This window comes from Bombus affinis, unplaced genomic scaffold (genome assembly GCF_024516045.1).
Source record: "Bombus affinis isolate iyBomAffi1 unplaced genomic scaffold, iyBomAffi1.2 ctg00000202.1, whole genome shotgun sequence".
Lineage (NCBI taxonomy): Eukaryota > Metazoa > Arthropoda > Insecta > Hymenoptera > Apidae > Bombus > Bombus affinis.
The window spans coordinates 224410-238023 of record NW_026108906.1 but is presented as its reverse complement, the minus strand read 5'-3'; the positions used below and the strand labels follow the sequence as shown (position 1 = coordinate 238023).

Sequence of the window (13614 nt, the reverse complement as noted above, 5' to 3'; positions counted from 1 at the left end):
CCATTGTGCATGCAACATGGAGTGAAACTAGCGTCTAAACGTCCAAATATCTTAAACGGGAGAGAAATAACGCACAATTTTCGTCAAAATCAACGAATGATTGCTATTTGTGAGTCTCTGGGTTTGTTTTGACGCTGGAAAACGTATGCACTACATTCTGCATGCAAAATGGAGTGAAATTTGCGTTTACCCGTCGAAATATCATAAACGGGAGAGATATAACGCATAATTATGATAAAATCGACGAATGATTGCGATTTGAGAGTCTCTGTTTTTGTTTTGACGCTAGGAAACGTATGCACTACAATTCTGCATGCAAAATGGAGTGAAATTTGCGTTTAAACGTCGAAATATCTTAAACGGGAGAGAAATAACGCACAATTTTCGTCAAAATCGACGAATGATTGCGATTTGCGAGTCTCTGGACGCATTTCGGTGCTGAAAAAACGTATGCACTACATTCTGCATACAAAATGTAGTGAAATTTGCGTTTAAACGTCCAAATATCTTAAACGGGAGAGAAATAACGCACAATTTTCGTCAAAATCGACGAATGAAAGCGATTTGCGAGTCTCTGGATTTGTTTTGACGCTGGAAAACGTATGCACTCCATTGTGCATGCAACATGGAGTGAAACTAGCGTCTAAACGTCCAAATATCTTAAACGGGAGAGAAATAACGCACAATTTTCGTCAAAATCAACGAATGATTGCTATTTGTGAGTCTCTGGGTTTGTTTGACGCTGGAAAACGTATGCACTACATTCTGCATGCAAAATGGAGTGAAATTTGCGTTTACCCCGTCGAAATATCATAACGGGAGAGATATAACGCATAATTATGATAAAATCGACGAATGATTGCGATTTGAGAGTCTCTGTTTTTGTTTTGACGCTAGGAAACGTATGCACTACAATTCTGCATGCAAAATGGAGTGAAATTTGCGTTTAAACGTCGAAATATCTTAAACGGGAGAGAAATAACGCACAATTTTCGTCAAAATCGACGAATGATTGCAATTTGCGAGTCTCTGGGTTTGTTTTGACGCTGGAAAACGTATGCACTACATTCTGCATGCAAAATGGAGTGAAATTTGCGTTTAAACGTCGAAATATCTTTAAATATCTTAAACGGAGAGAAATAAAGCACAATTTTCGCCAAAATCGACGAATTAAGGCGATTTGCGAGTCACTGGGCGCTTTTTGGCTCTGGAAAACGTATGCACTACAATTTTTCATGCAAAATGGAGTGAAACTAGCGTTTAAACGTCGAAATATCTTAAGCGGGAGAGATATATCGCATGATTATCATAAAATCGACGAATGATTGCGATTTTAAAGTTCCTGGGCTGGTTTTGACGCTGGAAAACGTATGCACTACAATTTTGCATGCAAAATGGAGTGAAATTTGCGTTTAAACGTCGAAATATCTTAAACGGTTGAGAAATAACGCATAATTATCGTCAAATTCGACGAATGATTGCGATTTGCGAGTCTCTGGGTTAGTTTTGACGCTGGAGAAAGTATGCACTACATTCCGCATGTAAAATGGAGTGAAATTTGCGTTAAACGTCGAAATATCTTAAGCGGTTGAGAAATAACGCATAATTATCGTCAAATTCGACGAATGATTGCGATTTGCGAGTCTCTGGGTTTGTTATGACGCTGGTAAACGTATGCACTACACTCCGCATGCAAAATGGAGTGAAATTTGCGTTTTAAACGTGGAAATATCTTAAGCGGGAGAGAAATAACGCATAATTTTCGTCAAATTCGACGAATGATTGCGATTTTAAAGTTTCTGGGCTGGTTTTGACGCTGGAAAACGTATGCACTACATTCTGCATGCAAAATGGAGTGAAAGTTGCGTTTAAACCTCGAAATATCTTAAATATCTTAAACGGGAGAGAAATAAAGCACAGTTTTCGTCAAATCGACGAATGAAGGCGATTTGCGAGTCTCTGGGCGCTTTTTGTCTCTGGAAAACGTATGCACTACATTCTGCATGCAAAATGCAGTGAAATTTGCGTTTAAACGTCGAAATATCTTAAACGGTTGCGAAATTACGCATAATTATCGTCAAATTCGACGAATGATTGCGATTTGCGAGTCTCTGCGTTTGTTTTGACGCTGGAAAACGTATGCACTACATTCTGTATGCAAAATGTAGTGAAATTTGTGTTTAAACGTCGAAATATCTTAAACGGGAGAGATATAACGCATAATTGTCGTCAAAATCGAAGAATGATTGCAATTTGCGAGTCTCTGGGCGCTTTTTGGCGCTGGAACACGTATGCACTACAATTTTGCATGCAAAATGGAGTGAAATTTGCGTTTAAACGTCGAAATATCTTAAACGGTTGAGAAATTACGCATAATTATCGTCAAATTCGACGAATGATTGCGATTTGCGAGTCTCTGGGTTTGTTTTGACGCTGCAAAACGTATGCAGTACATTCTGCATGCAAAATGGAGTGAAATTGCGTTTAAACGTCGAAATATCTTAACGGTTGAGAAATTACGCATAATTATCGTCAAATCGACGAATGATTGCGATTTGTGAGTCTCTGGGTTTGTTTTGACGCTGGAAAACGTATGCAGTACATTCAGCATGCAAAATGGAGTGAAATTTGTGTTTAAACGTCGAAATATCTTAAACGGGAGAGATATAACGCATAATTCTCGTCAAATTCGACGAATGATTGCAATTTGCGAGTCTCTGGGTTTGTTTTTGACGCTGGAAAACGTATGCACTACATTCTGCATGCAAAATGGAGTGAAATTTGCGTTTATACGTCGAAATATCTTAAGCGGGAGAGAAATAACGCATAATTTCGTCAAAGTCGACGAATGATTGCGATTTTAAAGTTCCTGGGCTGGTTTTGACGCTGGAAAACGTATGCACTACAATTTTGCATGCAAAATGGAGTGGAAATTTGCGTTTAAAACGTCGAAATATCTTAAACGGTTGAGAAATAACGCATAATTATCGTCAAATTCGACGAATGATTGCGATTTGCGAGTCTCTGGGTTAGTTTTGACGCTGGAGAAAGTATGCACTACATTCCGCATGTAAAATGGAGTGAAATTTGCGTTAAACGTCGAAATATCTTAAGCGGTTGAGAAATAACGCATAATTATCGTCAAATTCGACGAATGATTGCGATTTGCGAGTCTCTGGGTTTGTTTTGACGCTGGTAAACGTATGCACTACATTCCGCATGCAAAATGGAGTGAAATTTGCGTTGAAACGTCGAAATATCTTAAACGGCTGAGAATAACGCACAATTTCGTCAAATTCGACGAATGATTGCGATTTGCGAGTCTCTGGGTTTGTTTTGACGCTGGAAAACGTATGCACTACATTCTGCATGCAAAATGGAGTGAAATTTGCGTTATAAACGTCGAAATATCTTAAGCGGGTGAGAAATAACGCACAATTTTCGTCATAATCGACGAATTGTTGCAATTTGCAAGTCCCTGGGCGTTTTTTTCGCTGGTAAACGTACGCACTACGTTCTGCATGTGACATGGAGTGAAAAGGGCGTTTAAGCGACGAAATATCTAAGACGGTAGAGAAATAACATATAGTTTTCGTCAGAATCGACGAATGATTGCGATTTGCGAGTCTCTGGACGCATTTCGGTGCTGAAAAACGTATGCACTACATTCTGCATACAAAATGTAGTGAAATTTGCGTTTAAAACGTCCAAATATCTTAAACGGGAGAGAAATAACGCACAATTTTCGTCAAATCGACGAATGAAAGCGATTTGCGAGTCTCTGGATTTGTTTTGACGCTGGAAAAACGTATGCACTCCATTGTGCATGCAACATGGAGTGAAACTAAGCGTCTAAACGTCCAAATATCTTAAACGGGAGAGAAATAACGCACAATTTCGTCAAAATCAATGAATGATTGCTATTTGTGAGTCTCTGGGTTTGTTTTGACGCTGGAAAACGTATGCACTACATTCTGCATGCAAAATGGAGTGAAATTTGCGTTTACCCGTCGAAATATCATAAACGGGAGAGATATAACGCATAATTATGATAAAATCGACGAATGATTGCGATTTGAGAGTCTCTGTTTTTGTTTTGACGCTAGGAAACGTATGCACTACAATTCTGCATGCAAAATGGAGTGAAATTTGCGTTTAAACGTCGAAATATCTTAAACGGGAGAGAAATAACGCACAATTTTCGTCAAAATCGACGAATGATTGCGATTTGCGAGTCTCTGGACGCATTTCGGTGCTGAAAAACGTATGCACTACATTCTGCATACAAAATGTAGTGAAATTTGCGTTTAAACGTCCAAATATCTTAAACGGGAGAGAAATAACGCACAATTTTCGTCAAAATCGACGAATGAAAGCGATTTGCGAGTCTCTGGATTTGTTTTGACGCTGGAAAACGTATGCACTCCATTGTGCATGCAACATGGAGTGAAACTAGCGTCTAAACGTCCAAATATCTTAAACGGGAGAGAAATAACGCACAATTTTCGTCAAAATCAACGAATGATTGCTATTTGTGAGTCTCTGGGTTTGTTTTGACGCTGGAAAACGTATGCACTACATTCTGCATGCAAAATGGAGTGAAATTTGCGTTTACCCGTCGAAATATCATAAACGGGAGAGATATAACGCATAATTATGATAAAATCGACGAATGATTGCGATTTGAGAGTCTCTGTTTTTGTTTTGACGCTAGGAAACGTATGCACTACAATTCTGCATGCAAAATGGAGTGAAATTTGCGTTTAAACGTCGAAATATCTTAACGGGAGAGAAATAACGCACAATTTTCGTCAAAATCGACGAATGATTGCAATTTGCGAGTCTCTGGGTTTGTTTTGACGCTGGAAAACGTATGCACTACATTCTGCATGCAAAATGGAGTGAAATTTGCGTTTAAAACGTCGAAATATCTTAAATATCTTAAACGGAGAGAAATAAAGCACAATTTTCGCCAAAATCGACGAATTAAGGCGATTTGCGAGTCACTGGGCGCTTTTTGGCTCTGGAAAACGTATGCACTACAATTTTTCATGCAAAATGGAGTGAAACTAGCGTTTAAACGTCGAAATATCTTAAGCGGGAGAGATATATCGCATGATTATCATAAAATCGACGAATGATTGCGATTTTAAAGTTCAGGGCTGGTTTTTGACGCTGGAAAACGTATGCACTACAATTTTGCATGCAAAAATGGAGTGAAATTTGCGTTTAAACGTCGAAATATCTTAAACGGTTGAGAAATAACGCATAATTATCGTCAATTCGACGAATGATTGCGATTTGCGAGTCTCTGGGTTAGTTTTGACGCTGGAGAAAGTATGCACTACATTCCGCATGTAAAATGGAGTGAAATTTGCGTTAAACGTCGAAATATCTTAAGCGGTTGAGAAATAACGCATAATTATCGTCAATTCGACGAATGATTGCGATTTGCGAGTCTCTGGGTTTGTTATGACGCTGGTAAACGTATGCACTACACTCCGCATGCAAAATGGAGTGAAATTTGCGTTTAAACGTGGAAATATCTTAAGCGGGAGAGAAATAACGCATAATTTTCGTCAAATTCGACGAATGATTGCGATTTTAAAGTTTCTGGGCTGGTTTTGACGCTGGAAAACGTATGCACTACATTCTGCATGCAAAATGGAGTGAAAGTTGCGTTTAAAACCTCGAAATATCTTAAATATCTTAAACGGGAGAGAAATAAAGCACAGTTTTCGTCAAAATCGACGAATGAAGGCGATTTGCGAGTCTCTGGGCGCTTTTTGTCTCTGGAAAACGTATGCACTACATTCTGCATGCAAAATGCAGTGAAATTTGCGTTTAAACGTCGAAATATCTTAAACGGTTGCGAAATTACGCATAATTATCGTCAAATTCGACGAATGATTGCGATTTGCGAGTCTCTGCGTTTGTTTTGACGCTGGAAAACGTATGCACTACATTCTGTATGCAAAATGTAGTGAAATTGTGTTTATAACGTCGAAATATCTTAAACGGGAGAGATATAACGCATAATTGTCGTCAAAATCGACGAATGATTGCAATTTGCGAGTCTCTGGGCGCTTTTGGCGCTGGAACACGTATGCACTACAATTTTGCATGCAAAATGGAGTGAAATTTGCGTTTAAAACGGAAAGGTTGAGAAATTACGCATAATTATCGTCAAATTCGACGAATGATTGCGATTTGCGAGTCTCTGGGTTTGTTTTGACGCTGCAAACGTATGCAGTACATTCTGCATGCAAAATGGAGTGAAATTTGCGTTTAAACGTCGAAATATCTTAAACGGTTGAGAAATTACGCATAATTATCGTCAAATTCGACGAATGATTGCGATTTGTGAGTCTCTGGGTTTGTTTTGACGCTGGAAAACGTATGCAGTACATTCTGCATGCAAAATGGAGTGAAATTTGAGTTTAAACGTCGAAATATCTTAAATGGGAGAGAAATAACGCACAATTTTCATCAAAGTCGACGAATGATTGCGATTTGCGAGTCTCTGTTTTTGTTTTGACGCTGGAAAACGTATACACTACATTATACATGGAAAAGGGAGTGAAATTTGCGTTTAAACGTCGAAATAAATTAAACGGGAGAGAATTAACGCATAATGGTCGTCAAATTTGACGAATGATTGCGATTTGCGAGTCTCTCGGTTTGTTTGACGCTGGAAAACGTATGCACTGCATTCTGCATGCAGGATGGAGTGAACTTTGCGTTTAAACTTCGAAATATCTTAAACGGAGAGATCTACGAATAATTTTCATAAATTCGACGAATGAATTGCGAGTTGCGTTTCTTTGGGTTTGTTTTGTAGCTGGAGAACATGTGCATTACATTCCGCATGTAACATGGAGTGAAATTTGCGTTTAAATGTCGAAATATCTTAAACGGGAGAGATAAAACGTATAATTCTCGTCAAAATCGCCGAATGATTGCGACTTGAGAGTTGCTGGGCTTGTTTTGACGCTGGAAAACGTATGCACTGCATTCTGCATGCAGGATGGAGTGAACTTTGCGTTTAAACTTCGAAATATCTTAACGGGAGAGATCTACGAATAATTTTCATAAATTCGACGAATGAATTGCGAGTTGCGTTTCTTTGGGTTTGTTTTGTAGCTGGAGAACATGTGCATTACATTCCGCATGTAACATGGAGTGAAATTTGCGTTTAAATGTCGAAATATCTTAAACGGGAGAGATAAAACGTATAATTCTCGTCAAAATCGCCGAATGATTGCGACTTGAGAGTTGCTGGGCTTGTTTTGACGCTGGAAAACGTATGCACTCCATTGTGCATGCAACATGGAGTGAAACTAGCGTCTAAACGTCCAAATATCTTAAACGGGAGAGAAATAACGCACAATTTTCGTCAAAATCAACGAATGATTGCTATTTGTGAGTCTCTGGGTTTGTTTTGACGCTGGAAAACGTATGCACTACATTCTGCATGCAAAATGGAGTGAAATTTGCGTTTACCCCGTCGAAATATCATAAACGGGAGAGATATAACGCATAATTATGATAAAATCGACGAATGATTGCGATTTGAGAGTCTCTGTTTTTGTTTTGACGCTAGGAAACGTATGCACTACAATTCTGCATGCAAAATGGAGTGAAATTTGCGTTTAAACGTCGAAATATCTTAAACGGGAGAGAAATAACGCACAATTTTCGTCAAAATCGACGAATGATTGCGATTTGCGAGTCTCTGGACGCATTTCGGTGCTGAAAAACGTATGCACTACATTCTGCATACAAAATGTAGTGAAATTTGCGTTTAAACGTCCAAATATCTTAAACGGGAGAGAAATAACGCACAATTTTCGTCAAAATCGACGAATGAAAGCGATTTGCGAGTCTCTGGATTTGTTTTGACGCTGGAAAACGTATGCACTCCATTGTGCATGCAACATGGAGTGAAACTAGCGTCTAAACGTCCAAATATCTTAACGGGAGAGAAATAACGCACAATTTTCGTCAAAATCAACGAATGATTGCTATTTGTGAGTCTCTGGGTTTGTTTTGACGCTGGAAAACGTATGCACTACATTCTGCATGCAAAATGGAGTGAAATTTGCGTTTACCCGTCGAAATATCATAAACGGGAGAGATATAACGCATAATTATGATAAAATCGACGAATGATTGCGATTTGAGAGTCTCTGTTTTTGTTTTGACGCTAGGAAACGTATGCACTACAATTCTGCATGCAAAATGGAGTGAAATTTGCGTTTAAACGTCGAAATATCTTAAACGGGAGAGAAATAACGCACAATTTTCGTCAAAATCGACGAATGATTGCAATTTGCGAGTCTCTGGGTTTGTTTTGACGCTGGAAAACGTATGCACTACATTCTGCATGCAAAATGGAGTGAAATTTGCGTTTAAACGTCGAAATATCTTAAATATCTTAAACAGAGAGAAATAAAGCACAATTTTCGCCAAAATCGACGAATTAAGGCGATTTGCGAGTCACTGGGCGCTTTTTTAGCTCTGGAAAACGTATGCACTACAATTTTTCATGCAAAATGGAGTGAAACTAGCGTTTAAACGTCGAAATATCTTAAGCGGGAGAGATATATCGCATGATTATCATAAAATCGACGAATGATTGCGATTTTAAAGTTCCAGGGCTGGTTTTGACGCTGGAAAACGTATGCACTACAATTTTGCATGCAAAATGGAGTGAAAATTTGCGTTTAAACGTCGAAATATCTTAAACGGTTGAGAAATAACGCATAATTATCGTCAAATTCGACGAATGATTGCGATTTGCGAGTCTCTGGGTTAGTTTTGACGCTGGAGAAAGTATGCACTACATTCCGCATGTAAAATGGAGTGAAATTTGCGTTAAACGTCGAAATATCTTAAGCGGTTGAGAAATAACGCATAATTATCGTCAAATTCGACGAATGATTGCGATTTGCGAGTCTCTGGGTTTGTTATGACGCTGGTAAACGTATGCACTACACTCCGCATGCAAAATGGAGTGAAATTTGCGTTTAAACGTGGAAATATCTTAAGCGGGAGAGAAATAACGCATAATTTTCGTCAAATTCGACGAATGATTGCGATTTTAAAGTTTCTGGGCTGGTTTTGACGCTGGAAAACGTATGCACTACATTCTGCATGCAAAATGGAGTGAAAGTTGCGTTTAAACCTCGAAATATCTTAAATATCTTAAACGGGAGAGAAATAAAGCACAGTTTTCGTCAAAATCGACGAATGAAGGCGATTTGCGAGTCTCTGGGCGCTTTTTGTCTCTGGAAAACGTATGCACTACATTCTGCATGCAAAATGCAGTGAAATTTGCGTTTAAACGTCGAAATATCTTAAACGGTTGCGAAATTACGCATAATTATCGTCAAATTCGACGAATGATTGCGATTTGCGAGTCTCTGGGTTTGTTTTGACGCTGGAGAAAGTATGCACAACATTCCGCATGTAAAATGGAGTGAAATTTGTGTTTAAACGTCGAAATATCTTAAACGGGAGAGATATAACGCATAATTCTCGTCAAATTCGACGAATGATTGCAATTTGCGAGTCTGTGGGTTTGTTTTGACGCTGGAAAACGTATGCACTACATTCTGCATGCAAAATGGAGTGAAATTTGCGTTTATACGTCGAAATATCTTAAGCGGGAGAGAAATAACGCATAATTTTCGTCAAAGTCGACGAATGATTGCGATTTTAAAGTTCCTGGGCTGGTTTTGACGCTGGAAAACGTATGCACTACAATTTTGCATGCAAAATGGAGTGAAATTTGCGTTTAAACGTCGAAATATCTTAAACGGTTGAGAAATAACGCATAATTATCGTCAAATTCGACGAATGATTGCGATTTGCGAGTCTCTGGGTTAGTTTTGACGCTGGAGAAAGTATGCACTACATTCCGCATGTAAAATGGAGTGAAATTTGCGTTAAACGTCGAAATATCTTAAGCGGTTGAGAAATAACGCATAATTATCGTCAAATTCGACGAATGATTGCGATTTGCGAGTCTCTGGGTTTGTTTTGACGCTGGTAAACGTATGCACTACATTCCGCATGCAAAATGGAGTGAAATTTGCGTTGAAACGTCGAAATATCTTAAACGGCTGAGAAATAACGCACAATTTTCGTCAAATTCGACGAATGATTGCGATTTGCGAGTCTCTGGGTTTGTTTTGACGCTGGAAAACGTATGCACTACATTCTGCATGCAAAATGGAGTGAAATTTGCGTTTAAACGTCGAAATATCTTAAGCGGGTGAGAAATAACGCACAATTTTCGTCATAATCGACGAATTGTTGCAATTTGCAAGTCCCTGGGCGTTTTTTTCGCTGGTAAACGTACGCACTACGTTCTGCATGTGACATGGAGTGAAAAGGGCGTTTAAGCGACGAAATATCTAAGACGGTAGAGAAATAACATATAGTTTTCGTCAGAATCGACGAATGATTGCGATTTGCGAGTCTCTGGACGCATTTCGGTGCTGAAAAAACGTATGCACTACATTCTGCATACAAAATGTAGTGAAATTTGCGTTTAAACGTCCAAATATCTTAAACGGGAGAGAAATAACGCACAATTTTCGTCAAAATCGACGAATGAAAGCGATTTGCGAGTCTCTGGATTTGTTTTGACGCTGGAAAACGTATGCACTCCATTGTGCATGCAACATGGAGTGAAACTAGCGTCTAAACGTCCAAATATCTGAAACGGGAGAGAAATAACGCACAATTTTCGTCAAAATCAACGAATGATTGCTATTTGTGAGTCTCTGGGTTTGTTTTGACGCTGGAAAACGTATGCACTACATTCTGCATGCAAAATGGAGTGAAATTTGCGTTTACCCGTCGAAATATCATAAACGGGAGAGATATAACGCATAATTATGATAAAATCGACGAATGATTGCGATTTGAGAGTCTCTGTTTTTGTTTTGACGCTAGGAAACGTATGCACTACAATTCTGCATGCAAAATGGAGTGAAATTTGCGTTTAAAACGTCGAAATATCTTAAACGGGAGAGAAATAACGCACAATTTTCGTCAAAATCGACGAATGATTGCGATTTGCGAGTCTCTGGACGCATTTCGGTGCTGAAAAACGTATGCACTACATTCTGCATACAAAATGTAGTGAAATTTGCGTTTAAACGTCCAAATATCTTAAACGGGAGAGAAATAACGCACAATTTTCGTCAAAATCGACGAATGAAAGCGATTTGCGAGTCTCTGGATTTGTTTTGACGCTGGAAAACGTATGCACTCCATTGTGCATGCAACATGGAGTGAAACTAGCGTCTAAACGTCCAAATATCTTAAACGGGAGAGAAATAACGCACAATTTTCGTCAAAATCAACGAATGATTGCTATTTGTGAGTCTCTGGGTTTGTTTTGACGCTGGAAAACGTATGCACTACATTCTGCATGCAAAATGGAGTGAAATTTGCGTTTACCCGTCGAAATATCATAAACGGGAGAGATATAACGCATAATTATGATAAAATCGACGAATGATTGCGATTTGAGAGTCTCTGTTTTTGTTTTGACGCTAGGAAACGTATGCACTACAATTCTGCATGCAAAATGGAGTGAAATTTGCGTTTAAACGTCGAAATATCTTAAACGGGAGAGAAATAACGCACAATTTTCGTCAAAATCGACGAATGATTGCAATTTGCGAGTCTCTGGGTTTGTTTTGACGCTGGAAAACGTATGCACTACATTCTGCATGCAAAATGGAGTGAAATTTGCGTTTAAACGTCGAAATATCTTAAATATCTTAAACGGAGAGAAATAAAGCACAATTTTCGCCAAAATCGACGAATTAAGGCGATTTGCGAGTCACTGGGCGCTTTTTGGCTCTGGAAAAACGTATGCACTACAATTTTTTCATGCAAAATGGAGTGAAACTAGCGTTTAAACGTCGAAATATCTTAAGCGGGAGAGATATATCGCATGATTATCATAAAATCGACGAATGATTGCGATTTTAAAGTTCCTGGGCTGGTTTTGACGCTGGAAAACGTATGCACTACAATTTTGCATGCAAAATGGAGTGAAATTTGCGTTTAAAACGTCGAAATATCTTAAACGGTTGAGAAATAACGCATAATTATCGTCAAATTCGACGAATGATTGCGATTTGCGAGTCTCTGGGTTAGTTTTGACGCTGGAGAAAGTATGCACTACATTCCGCATGTAAAATGGAGTGAAATTTGCGTTAAACGTCGAAATATCTTAAGCGGTTGAGAAATAACGCATAATTATCGTCAAATTCGACGAATGATTGCGATTTGCGAGTCTCTGGGTTTGTTATGACGCTGGTAAACGTATGCACTACACTCCGCATGCAAAATGGAGTGAAATTTGCGTTTAAACGTGGAAATATCTTAAGCGGAGAGAAATAACGCATAATTTTCGTCAAATTCGACGAATGATTGCGATTTTAAAGTTTCTGGGCTGGTTTTGACGCTGGAAAACGTATGCACTACATTCTGCATGCAAAATGGAGTGAAAGTTGCGTTTAAACCTCGAAATATCTTAAATATCTTAAACGGGAGAGAAATAAAGCACAGTTTTCGTCAAAATCGACGAATGAAGGCGATTTGCGAGTCTCTGGGCGCTTTTTGTCTCTGGAAAACGTATGCACTACATTCTGCATGCAAAATGCAGTGAAATTTGCGTTTAAACGTCGAAATATCTTAAACGGTTGCGAAATTACGCATAATTATCGTCAAATTCGACGAATGATTGCGATTTGCGAGTCTCTGCGTTTGTTTTGACGCTGGAAAACGTATGCACTACATTCTGTATGCAAAATGTAGTGAAATTTGTGTTTAAACGTCGAAATATCTTAAACGGGAGAGATATAACGCATAATTGTCGTCAAAATCGACGAATGATTGCAATTTGCGAGTCTCTGGGCGCTTTTTGGCGCTGGAACACGTATGCACTACAATTTTGCATGCAAAATGGAGTGAAATTTTGCGTTTAAACGTCGAAATATCTTAAACGGTTGAGAAATTACGCATAATTATCGTCAAATTCGACGAATGATTGCGATTTGCGAGTCTCTGGGTTTGTTTTGACGCTGCAAAACGTATGCAGTACATTCTGCATGCAAAATGGAGTGAAATTTGCGTTTAAACGTCGAAATATCTTAAACGGTTGAGAAATTACGCATAATTATCGTCAAATTCGACGAATGATTGCGATTTGTGAGTCTCTGGGTTTGTTTTGACGCTGGAAAACGTATGCAGTACATTCTGCATGCAAAATGGAGTGAAATTTGAGTTTAAACGTCGAAATATCTTAAATGGGAGAGAAATAACGCACAATTTTCATCAAAGTCGACGAATGATTGCGATTTGCGAGTCTCTGTTTTTGTTTTGACGCTGGAAAACGTATACACTACATTATACATGGAAAAGGGAGTGAAATTTGCGTTTAAACGTCGAAATAAATTAAACGGGAGAGAATTAACGCATAATGGTCGTCAAATTTGACGAATGATTGCGATTTGCGAGTCTCTCGGTTTGTTTTGACGCTGGAAAACGTATGCACTGCATTCTGCATGCAGGATGGAGTGAACT

The 13614-nt window shown here is 38.7% G+C and overlaps 1 long non-coding RNA gene across 4 annotated transcripts; it reads right to left on the bottom strand.

Moving 5' to 3' along the window:
* Nucleotides 1–1719: 1719 nt before the first annotated feature.
* On the bottom strand, nt 1720–11792 carry LOC126927701 (uncharacterized). Of its 4 annotated transcripts, none has more exons than XR_007715788.1 (4): nt 8224–8428; nt 7617–7768; nt 4162–4271; nt 1720–1874 (listed from the first exon to the last, which is right to left on the bottom strand). It is a non-coding gene; the product is annotated as an uncharacterized LOC126927701 (long non-coding RNA). The 4 variants fall into 4 exon arrangements; XR_007715790.1 differs by lacking the exons at nt 1720–1874; nt 8224–8428 and adding exons at nt 2000–2296; nt 11588–11792 and having other exon boundaries at nt 4120–4271; XR_007715789.1 differs by lacking the exon at nt 1720–1874 and adding an exon at nt 2000–2296 and having other exon boundaries at nt 4120–4271.
* Between the last annotated feature and the right edge of the window lie 1822 nt (nt 11793–13614).